This window comes from Taeniopygia guttata, chromosome 2 (genome assembly GCF_048771995.1).
Source record: "Taeniopygia guttata chromosome 2, bTaeGut7.mat, whole genome shotgun sequence".
Lineage (NCBI taxonomy): Eukaryota > Metazoa > Chordata > Aves > Passeriformes > Estrildidae > Taeniopygia > Taeniopygia guttata.
In genome coordinates, this window is record NC_133026.1 from 46,914,452 (window position 1) to 46,925,528 (window position 11,077).

Sequence of the window (11,077 nt, forward strand, 5' to 3'; positions counted from 1 at the left end):
TTCACAAGAAGGTCTCAGCCACTGGAAGGCTTAAATGCTTCTCAGCATGGGAATTAAAGCTTTGCTGCTTGTGTGTCTTGTCTCCCTCACCGTTGCGTGGGAATGCCGCAGTGTAGTTATCCCAAATGTCCTTGTGAGGTCGGGAAATGCTATTTTATAAACCAGATTGGAGGCCACTGAATCACAAAGAATCGCCAAATCACAGAATACTTTGGGTTGGAAGGGATCTTAAAGATCATCTGGTTCCAAGCCCTTTGCCAAGGGCAGGGACATCTTGCAGTAGGGTCAGGTTGTGGAGAGCCCCATCCAGCCTGGCCTTAGCAGTACCCAGGATGTGGCATCCACAGCTTTCCTGGGCAACTTGTGCCAGTGCCTTACCACCTTCACAGTAAAAATTTTTCTCCTTGTGTATTTAATCTAAACCTACTCTCTTTGTGTTTGAATCCATTCCCGCTTGTCCTGTCACTACATGCCCTTGTAAATAGTTCCTCTCCATCTTTTTTGTAGGCTTCCTTCAGATACTGGAAGGCTGCAACTAGGTGACTCTAGGTTGAGCTGTCTCTTCATGCTGAACCAACCCCACCATCACCCATTTTTTCTAGGAGAGCTGCTCCATCCCTCTAATTAATTTTAGTCTTGGTGGCCTCCTCTGGACTCGCTGCAACAGGTCCATGTCCTTCCTGTACTGGGTCCCAAGAGCTGGATTCAGCACTGCAGGTGGAGTCTCACCAGAGCAGAGCAGAGGAAAAGAATCCCTTCCCTTGCCCTGCTGGCCACGCAGCTTTGGATGCAGCCCAGGACACATTTGGCTTTCTGGGCTGCAGATGCACATTGCTGTGTCGTGTCCAGCATCCCATCCATGGGCTCCCCAAAGTCCTTCTCCCCAGGGATGTTCTCTATCAGTTCATTCCCCAGCCTGTGCTGATACCGAGGATTGCCCCAACCCCGGTGCAGCATCTTGCACTTGGTCTTGTTAAAACTCAGGACATTTCCTATGGGCCCACGGCATCTCAGCATCACTCAGCTTGGTGTCATCTGCACATTTGCTGAGAGTGCAGTCAGACCCTTTATATATATAATTAATGGAGATATTAAATAGCACTTGTCTCAATATGGACCCCTAATGTTGCTCAAGAATTGTGTCTAAAACCATAAAATAAGCTTCTGAATTTCGAGGTATTTCCAGGTTAGCACTGCAAACTTTTAATCGTCAATGTGGTTTTTCAGTTGTTGGGAAGAAAAGACTTTAAGGATAACCATCAAAGTGGATGGATAACATGACAATCAATAAGGGAAAAGTTCAGTTCATGATACTTCTACTGAATCTTTACAATAAAAGTTTGCCTCATTAACTTGACAAAAATTTTAAAATGTTTATACAACCCCAATTTGTCTCTTGAACAAACAAACAATGTTTCCTTCTATTCCCTTCTGTCATCAAACACTGTATGTAGCTACAGAAGGCTCAAGAATTTCAGACAGGTTTGATTTTTCCAGTAGATAGTGTCCCTTTAATGCCAAAGAATCAGACCTTTAATTAGGCTGGAGAGAGGCATTAAGAAGTTTGCTAACGAAGAGAGGACCATAAGGAGCTCCAGCTTCTGAAGGGAAAGATAAAAAAAAAAGCCTAAAGGAATATCATTAGCCCCCAGGACCTAATTCTCCCATTTAAATAAAACACGGATGCAGACAGCTAATGTTAGCATTTGCAGAAGCAGAGGAAACAGTCCTTATTTTTATGTTCATTGTCTTTTAATTACCTTTCTGTATGCCTTTGCAAACCTTATGTCTGAGATGGAACATGAGACCTCAGGTGTGTTCCTATAGCACCTGCTGCCTTTGAGATGGTTTATCAAATTGTGAATGTTGACAACTGGTACTTGACAGCGCCTTCAACGACAACGCTTGACATGCTCATACCAGCTTCCCAGTTCCCTCCCTTGTTATATAAGAGCAATTGTTTGCTCTTGAAATTCTGATCATGCTGTCACTACCAGAGCATGTTACTTGGAATTCCTGGGAGTCCCCAAGGATAAACTAGAATTTCCAAACACTTGGCAAATATTTGTACGTAAGGATCAGCTAGCTGGAAGGATTAACATGCAAAAATCAAGGCAAATAGTCCACAGAATTTTTTATTCAGAGTGGTTGAAATTTTATTGCTTGACAATTTGGTGTCTGTAAATACACACAGTATTTCAACAGCACACATTTTAACTACTATACAAAATTTGAGACTTGGGATGACTGAGAAATCTCCTGAGTAAGAACCTGAGAACAGTAAGATCTCTTTGGTGGTGGCATTTTAGAAGCTGCATGGTGTGCCAGCTCTGTGAGCAGGTCCCCGCACTGTGCACAGGCCCTCGAGTGACGGCGTGACACTTGCAACAATCTCATTTTAGGACTAAAAGTTAAAACCTTGTAAAAATGGTTCAGCATTAATTTATGCTCCAGCAAATCAGATTAATGGAATTATAGAATGATTTGGGTTGGAAGGAACCGTAAAGATCATTCCAAACCCCTGCCATGGGGGCATAAATGTCTTATGAATATTCATTGTGAGGTATCATATGACACCAAGAGTCCATTTGATATTTTAACATGCATGAAATTATGTCGTTATTCTTAATACTTGTCTGGCTTGACCTATCTTGACACATCCACAGTAATAATTTTGCATATTTGTATCATCTGTGACATCTCTGTAGTTCAGAGGAAAAATTATGGCAAATCTTTAAGAATGCCAAAAATTTTCTTTTTTGTAAAGGAATTCATGCATTAAAATGTTACAAAAGACAGAGGGATAATCTGACTCTTGAAATGTCTAAAGCAGGTACTTGATTTGACGATTGGGCCTTCTTATACAGCCTCTAGCCTATCCACGAAATAGGAAATCCTATTTCCTATCCTGCATCTCCAAGCTCTTAACAAAGGCACAGAAGATACATGTGTGATTAAATTATTAGAGAACATCCAAAGGGGGCCATGATGATGGTGACCAGTCTAGAGAGGGAATTCATACAGAGTGTCTTAGGTCACTTGACTTGTTCAGCCTGGAGGAGACTGAGGGGAGCCCTGATTGCAGCTTCCTCACAAGGGGAAGCAGAGGGGCAGGCACTGTTCTTTTCCCTGATCAATGATAGGGCTTGAAAGAACAGCATGAAGCTGTGCCAGGGGAGGTTTAGGCTGGACAACCACCAGAGTGTGGTTGGTCACTGGAACAGGCTCCCCAGGGAAGTGGTCACAGCACCAGCCTGACAGAGTTCAAGAAGCATTTGGACAATGCTCTCAGGCACATGGTGTGACTCTTGGGGTGTCCTGTGCAGGGGCAGGAGTTGGAATCGATGATCCTTGTGGGTCCCTTCCAATTCAGGATATTCTGTGATTCTATGATTCCAGTCCATGCTGATATTCCTTTATCGTGCTGGAATAGATCAAAATCTCAAGTTATTGGCAGTAAAATACCATCTCTGTTTCTTGATTATTTTTATTAATTTATTTATCTCCTGATAAGGTAGTATACAGTCTAAAAACTTGGATCATTTCTTTCTTTCATTCCTCTGAAGAAGCCAGCAGGGCACAACTTAGGCACTGCAACATGAAGTGAAATCACAGCAGTTGCAAGCTGAGTTACAAGCTGAGTTGCAACTAACAAATTCAGCCTCTTCTGTTATTTATACTAATAGTAGGGGTCATGTGAAATGTCTGACCTGTATGTGGGATGACAACCAGAAAGAACTTGAGAATCTCTATGCTCAGACACATCAGATTTCTCCAAGACTTTTTAAAAACTCTGCCTTACCATGAAACAATCACAAGGATTCCAACATTTGTTTTCCAGAACAAATTAGTGAGAAAATCAGTATTTTAGTCCTTGCCAAGATTTTTTTCTTACAGATCACAGAATTTACATTTGAGTTAATGATTTGGAAAACTTGATTGATGGGGAAGAAAGAGTGTGTTTGTGCTGGTTTTGCTCCGTTCAGTTGTATACATGCAGCCAGAGTGGTTTATTCCTTAAGAAAACTAAGGGAAAGGTCATGTTCACATGGGTTTTCTCACTCTGGAAGTGTGTATCATCCCCTCAGTACTAGAAATATTACAATTTCCAACAGTACTATAGGAATTTCCATCATGGATTTCCATCAGGAAAAATGTCTCTGTAAGTCTTTTTGTTGCCATATTAACAACGCTGATGAACAGGTTTGACTGCATGTCTTTTGACAAGAAGTATGTGATTTGTCAGTGATATTTCTGATATTTCTGTAAGCAAACAAGCTGAAATTCATATGTTTTTAAATATAATAATGGGCTTCTCCGGTTTTTTGTGGGTTTTTTTTTTTTTTTTTTTTTTTTTTTTTTTTTTTTGTCAGGGCCTTTGCACGTATGATTTCTATATGTACGAGTTGATCCTTCCTCTAAACTTTTAACTCAGTGGCCAATTTCCATAAAACATCGCAATGGGTAGCAGTCAGATATAACGAAGGCTGCAAGAATTACAGGGCTATTAGGAGAGAGAGAGAGAGAGAGAGAGAGAGAGAGAGAGAAACTTTACAAACTTATTCACTGATAAGAAAGCTAATAATCTTTTTCCTTTCTAGCCACCAGAGAATTCAAATGGAGCAGACTGAGAGGGAAATACAGAATTACTTGTTTTCACTTGCAAATCATGTAAAGAATGAGACCGTTTAAGGCCCCACAAGTCTGCAAGGGGTGGCAGGCCAACATTTGGCAACATGGAAATGGGCTTCTGAAAGAAAAAGAAAAATTATTTCAAATACTTAATTTAAAACACTGCTAAAATGGCCATGGGAAATCTATCAAAACTGGCTATTGCCATGGGGTTTTTTTATAAGAGCATTTGTTTTTGTATAAAGTACTATTTCCTTTTAGCAAATTCCTTGTCTTTTTAAATTTCAAATAATTCTAAGACACTATGAAATAAAATTGGAGACAAATTAGCATTTCTACAAAGAATGATCTCTTGCAAAGCAGTAAATACAGGGAAGTCTACTGATACAATTGATTTTTAACTTTCAAAAAGTCTCTGACCTTACAGCCCACAAGAGGCTACTGATGAGATCAGTGCTGTGATCCAGCTTCTCCTTCCATCAGTAGCATTCTTTACTCATGTGACACCCCATTAACATTAAGAGACCTGTCAGTCTGCCCACATGAAAGAAATTGCAGTCAGCTCCCACAGAGACACTGATAGGGTAGTATATGATAAAATGACACAGAGACCTGAAAAAGTGTTTCTCACTCTAAATGTTTCCTTGTTTTCTGCTGCTTGCTCAACTTCCTTTTGAGGTTTATAAGCTCTTTGGAGCAGAGACTGTTCTCCACATGTGGGAATCCAGGGCTTCCCTCTGGCTGCCCTGGCAGGTCTGGGACCCTGGCAGGGGGTCAGAACCCCCCTGTACAGAGCCCCGAGAGACACTGTCTGTGATCTCTGTCCATGGAGAGGAGTTTTCAATCTTACAGGATGAATTACAAGCTTTGAGTGTTTGATAAGAGTAATAATTAAGTGTGACACGGGTGCAAAGGTAAAATTTTAGGTTTCTAGATTAGGGGTTCAGAGGGGACAAGATGGAGGAATTGGGTGTGTCTTGTCCTTTTCCTCCTTCTTCATGCCCTCCATGTTTCACTGTAGTGTTGGCATTTTTCTATTGGTTTAGGCTGGGGACACACTGTTCAACGTAGATGATAGATATTGGCACATTATTGTAAATATAGTACACGTAGTTTCTGGTATATAATGTTTGTAACATCCCACTGGGGGCAGAGCCCCACACGCTGCCCTGCAGGACAGACCTGCGGCAGGGCAGCAGAACATGTTAGAGATAAGCAAGAATAAACAACCTTGAAAACAGCACAGACGAATTATGGCTTCTTCTTTGGCAACGGGGCAGAAAGACAGAGACTTTCTACAATCTTGGAATCACCAATACCCACAGATTCCGGCATCCACAGAGCCTGGCTGTAGACCAAGCAATGAGCTGGTTGTGCTTTATGGACATGTATGAAACGTGGGAGGTGCACAACTGTCTGCAGGAACTGGGGCTTCTTTGTGCATCATGGCACAGCCCATGCAGCCCCACAGTTCTGGGTCCATATCCATAGAAGCAATAAACTTGAAAGGATCTCTCATAATCTGAGAACAAAGTGATACTTGACTAAAATAAGAAACAAAGTGTGACCCTTTTTTTTATAGTTCTTTTTACAACAGCTTATAATTAGGCTGTGAACGTGCCATGTAAAGATACTCCCAAGCCCCAGTTTTGAGGGCAGTGTCAGGAAGCATTTGATTAGGGAAAGGCATAGTTCATGGTAGGAAAGGAGTAATTTGGCCCCCAGCTAAGAACAGAACAAGTAGAGCCTGAAAAGGTGCCTGTTTAATTCTCCATAGCAAACAAGCTATGTTGAAGCATTGCCAGCAAGAGTATAATCCATTTCACCTCCAGGAAGCACTAATGGACTCATCTGAATCAACAGCAATATAAAATTTACTGCCACTTAAAAGATCACTCCTTCCCATAGTCCTATAGTCTTACTTTTTTCTTTGAGTGTGTTCAGGGTTAAAAACCTAAGGGGGAAAAAAAATCAAGAGACTTGATGGTAGCCAGAATTCTCAGAATTCTTCATGCTCAAAAGAGAAGTTTCTCTGAAACCTGATAGGTTCCTGATTTACATTACAGGGGCTCTATCAGATATTTTAAAATTGTCTTACCTTCTCTTGGTAAAGTTTATGTCAGCATCTCTAATTTCAGCTCAGGACAACACGGGCAGAAAAAGGGATGCAGGCATCTCCTGGCACATGCTCAGATAACTGGCACCTGTACAGTAAGTGTGACATGCTCCAGATACCTTGGATTTTTATTCACTTCAAGTACAGTTGATCTTTGTATGTGTGCTGGCCAGTTATCAGTTGATAACATCACTTGATCTGCACTATTGCACATCCACTCAGGTTGCTAGCTATACAGAAATTCCAGACGTAAGACCAAACTCCTGGTTTTCTGTGTTAACAAAATTTCAGGAGTGAGGGCAAGGAAGGAAATGCATGGAAAGAATTAAGATATGCAGGTGAATACCCAGCTTTTCATGAAAGAAGGGATTGCTCCTCCACTAACCACTACAGAGGTGTTTGTTGCTGAGAGCCTCCCCAGCTCCCAGGACACTCGAGGGAATTATAAGGGTGGAGCAGTGCAGCACTGTCAGTTCCAAGCCTTCTTCACCATGCTCTGTGCATGTATGGCCCAGCATCTTTTTTCAGTGGCACCTGTGGGACAAGGAATAGAATTAGGAGTGTGGTTATGGCAGAAGTGTCATGATGAGAGCAAGGTGTGGCAGGCTCAGTGATGAAAATGCTTTGAATTAGCAAGGCAGCTCCTCCCTGCTTGCAAATCTGGTGTAGCCATTACCTCCTAGTAGTATCCTGTAGTTTTCCCCCCTCACGCAGCCCCTGAATAATCTGACTAGCTCAGAGATAAGGGGCTGTGAGGGGAGGAACATCAGGAGAGGGGATAGGTATTCAAAAGAAGCTCTTACCCCAGGGTAGTTGGTACAGCTCTCTTTATTCTGTGCTGTCCATGGGAGGGCAGGGCAAAAGAGGAAGAGCAGGAAATGTCAGGGGTCTATATAGGTTTTGGACAGGGTGGGCTTTCCTGGCTCTCCGCCAACCCCGTTGGGGCAGGAAGGAGGGATCCAGGGTTATCTTGATCAGAGTCACAGGGTCCCGGGGAAGGGGGGGCAGAATGCCCATGAGTTCACTGTAACAGTATCCCTCGCAGCAATGCCCTTAGGACTTCTCTCTTCCCCTGTGCTATGCACTCTGTGTGTCAGTGTCGCACGGGTGAAAACAGCCACACAAGTAATTCATTAATTGGCAGAAGAATGTGAAATGCTGAGAATGTGTCTTTGTGAAGGGGCAGTCTAATGATTATAAAATATCTATCTTCCTTCATTCTTGTCTTTATATGCCTTATTATTATTTATAACAAAAATTACCAAATGCTTGCTAAGTTTTATCCAGTCCACAGAAAAGAAACCATCGTTCTTCAGAACAACTTACCATTTTTGAAGTTCCAGGTTTGCAGATGTCACAGCACATGACTGGAAACTTACAGACTCTTAACTAATAACTTTACTCATGAGCAGTCCCAGAAAACTTCATGCATCCGTTTCAGTGCATAGTATTTACAGAAACAAGATCCAGTTGTCCTGGAAATCCATATATTTTGTATATTTATATTTTGTTATGTCTGAGCCATTGCCTCATGTCTGTTGTAATGACACTCTCATATATTTTTGAGTGGAAACAAGCTGGTTTAGATTTTGCTTCCAAATATTTTGTTTCCAAATGCTTTTCTATTCTTGTTTGTCTTTTTAGGTGTCATCCTGACATCTGTACTCTGAAAAATATAACCTCAGTCTGAAATGCTGTTCTTGCAGCTAGAAGATTTTATAATAACATTTATCTCTGTCCACTAAATATCACACTCTTATTTAAAGAAAGATTTTACAAGTTCTTGAATATCATAAAAGAGTCTTGAGTCTGTTTAAAGTTTCAAAGGCTCCTTGCTCATATATGTGGAGCTTTACACTGTATTCTGAGAATCTATAATCATGTCTCATTTACAATAGCAAGATACAATGAAATAACCTAGGAGGGGTATTTTGCCTGCAGTTCTTGATGTCTTCGTTTTTGTTTTTTTCTAAAAATTGCAAAGGGTGAATTCAGCCTATAGGTTGTGTAAGCAATAGGGATTAAACCTAGTTATAATTTAATTCAAGCCATGCTGAAGTGGTTGCAAGAGGAAGAAAGACACAATTTCCTCATAGTGACACTTCAAAGAGAAGTCTTAGCCGTGTAAATCTGGATGCTCCAGTTCTAGCAAGGAATCCTATGTGTGTATGTAATCAGCCTTCTTCCTAGCAGAGCACTTAGAGCTTCCTCAGGAGCACTGCAGGTTACACAGCTCCTCCTATACCCAAGGGGGATCGTGGGACTTCATGCATCATTTGTGAAGACCAGGTTCTACAAGCTGTCGTGAGGGTGCTTGGGCAGGGTCAGTTGCTCCGGCCAGTCTTGATCCCTACAGTCATTTCATAACAATGCCAGACTTCTTATATTGACAGTCTGCTGTTTGACTGCATTTACCTGAGTGCCTTTTGGACTGTTCAGACAGCTACTTGTGCAGTAAGTATGCCAGGTATTTTCTCAGTTTGCTGGCAAAGACATTGTTCCTGCTGAACCTTATATGATTATTAACTAACAGAAGCTTGGTAAGAGGGAACTTCTAGACATCTATCCATGATCTAGATGTTACTGTAACACAAATGGTCTTTAAAATCAGTATTTCATGCACTTTAGCTCCATTTTCGCATCTGTCATTTTAAGTTGCATGAACCTGAAAGGTTCTTTGTTTGTTTGCTTTAATGAGAGTCTTCGGCAAGACATGGACTTCCTGCAAGACTCCGTAGTCCTAGGACATGCAAGCCCTCAGGTCACATAGCACACAGGGTCTTGCATGTCAGGCTCCATTTTCAAACACCTGCATCAGCACAGAGCCTACAAACAGCTCCTAAATACAAATAAAGACCCTCAATAATTCTCAAGTCAAAGATTCCCCTCCTCTTATTTTGCCAGGTTGCTCCAATAACATTGTGTTGATGTCCAGAGTGTTTCTCTGCCTTCTACAAAGTAATCTGTGTTTGGTAAACATCAAGCTTGCTTCTCAACCACGAGATGTGTTGTCATCTCATGCTTGGGAAAATAAATGGCACATGCTTAGGAGTGCTTATTCACACAGGTACCTAACCAGATGTCAAAGCGGTGAGTAATAGGGAGACTCAGCAAATTGCTAATCAGCTATTAACTGTGTGCTTCAGTAATTAGCTTCTGCTGAAAACCAGCTCTCCACAGGCCGCAATTTTAGGATGGAAGTGGCGAGTGAGAAGCGCACAGAGATGCTGTGGTTAACCTTGTCAGTCAGTAGATGGCTCTGCTGCTTCTAGCCACCTTCAGGGAGCAGCACTGCATTGCCGTGGCCAAGGACTGACAGTGCTCACAGATCTTTTCACTTCGTTGTTTCCAAATGGTTCAATTTGCACACAGTATTGTTCATCTGTTTATTTTTTTGAAGGTGTTTGTTAGTTGCACAAAATCTTTGTAACTCTCTGGTTGAGCCATCTATGCGCTGCTGTTTCATAGAGCTTAGCTTAAGTAATTTTCTGCTCTTGACATTACCATAATTTCACAGCAACAGGTTACAAATGCCCCTGGGAAGGAACAGGTTATTTCAACTGTGTTTAGAAGTGGACTGTGAGTTTCTTCAGTTGTGTATTCGTAGTCACTGTCCTGTTTCCTTCTCATTCTCACCTTGTGGCCTAGCAATTGTGCTTCCTGTCGCCTTAAAACATGGCAACACTCACATCACCAAAAAATTACAATTACTTCATTGATTAGCTCCAGCAGAGAGAATGAATAAATACAGAGTTCAAGCTACTCTTCCCTTCCAAAGAAACAGTCACACCAAATTGGAATTGCAAGGGACTGCCAGGGCATCAGGAGGAAACTTGGAGTGTTAGGCTCCTTCTATTCTGCAGATAAAAACAACATTTCAGTTACCCAGAAAATCTATTAATGAGTTTTCTCATGCATTAAATGACCACACAAAACCCTCTTCCCCTCTGTCCTAAAAACACAAGCCAGCATGATGCCAGAAGAGCTCAGTGGTGGCACAATTTGCAATGGGCACAAGGAGATTATATTGGCTGCAATGGAAAGAAATTAAAAACGAGACAAGTTTATTCTTTGGCAGTTGTGGGAAGATACAGCAAAACTAGTAGCAGAGGTAAAAAGTTCAGGAAGAAATAGTTAACACTTTCGGATGCAGGTGGATTAATGTGCAGAAGGTGGTAATATTATCTGAGCTCCTGAAGCAAGGAAAGCAGGTTCTGTCAGCAGGATCTGCAGTCCTCTGGAAGCAGTGGGAATGTTTTTATGAGTTTCAATAGCCCATAGAGCTGCCAAATGTTGTGCATTTCACTCAGGCCAGTGAGGACCTTCTCA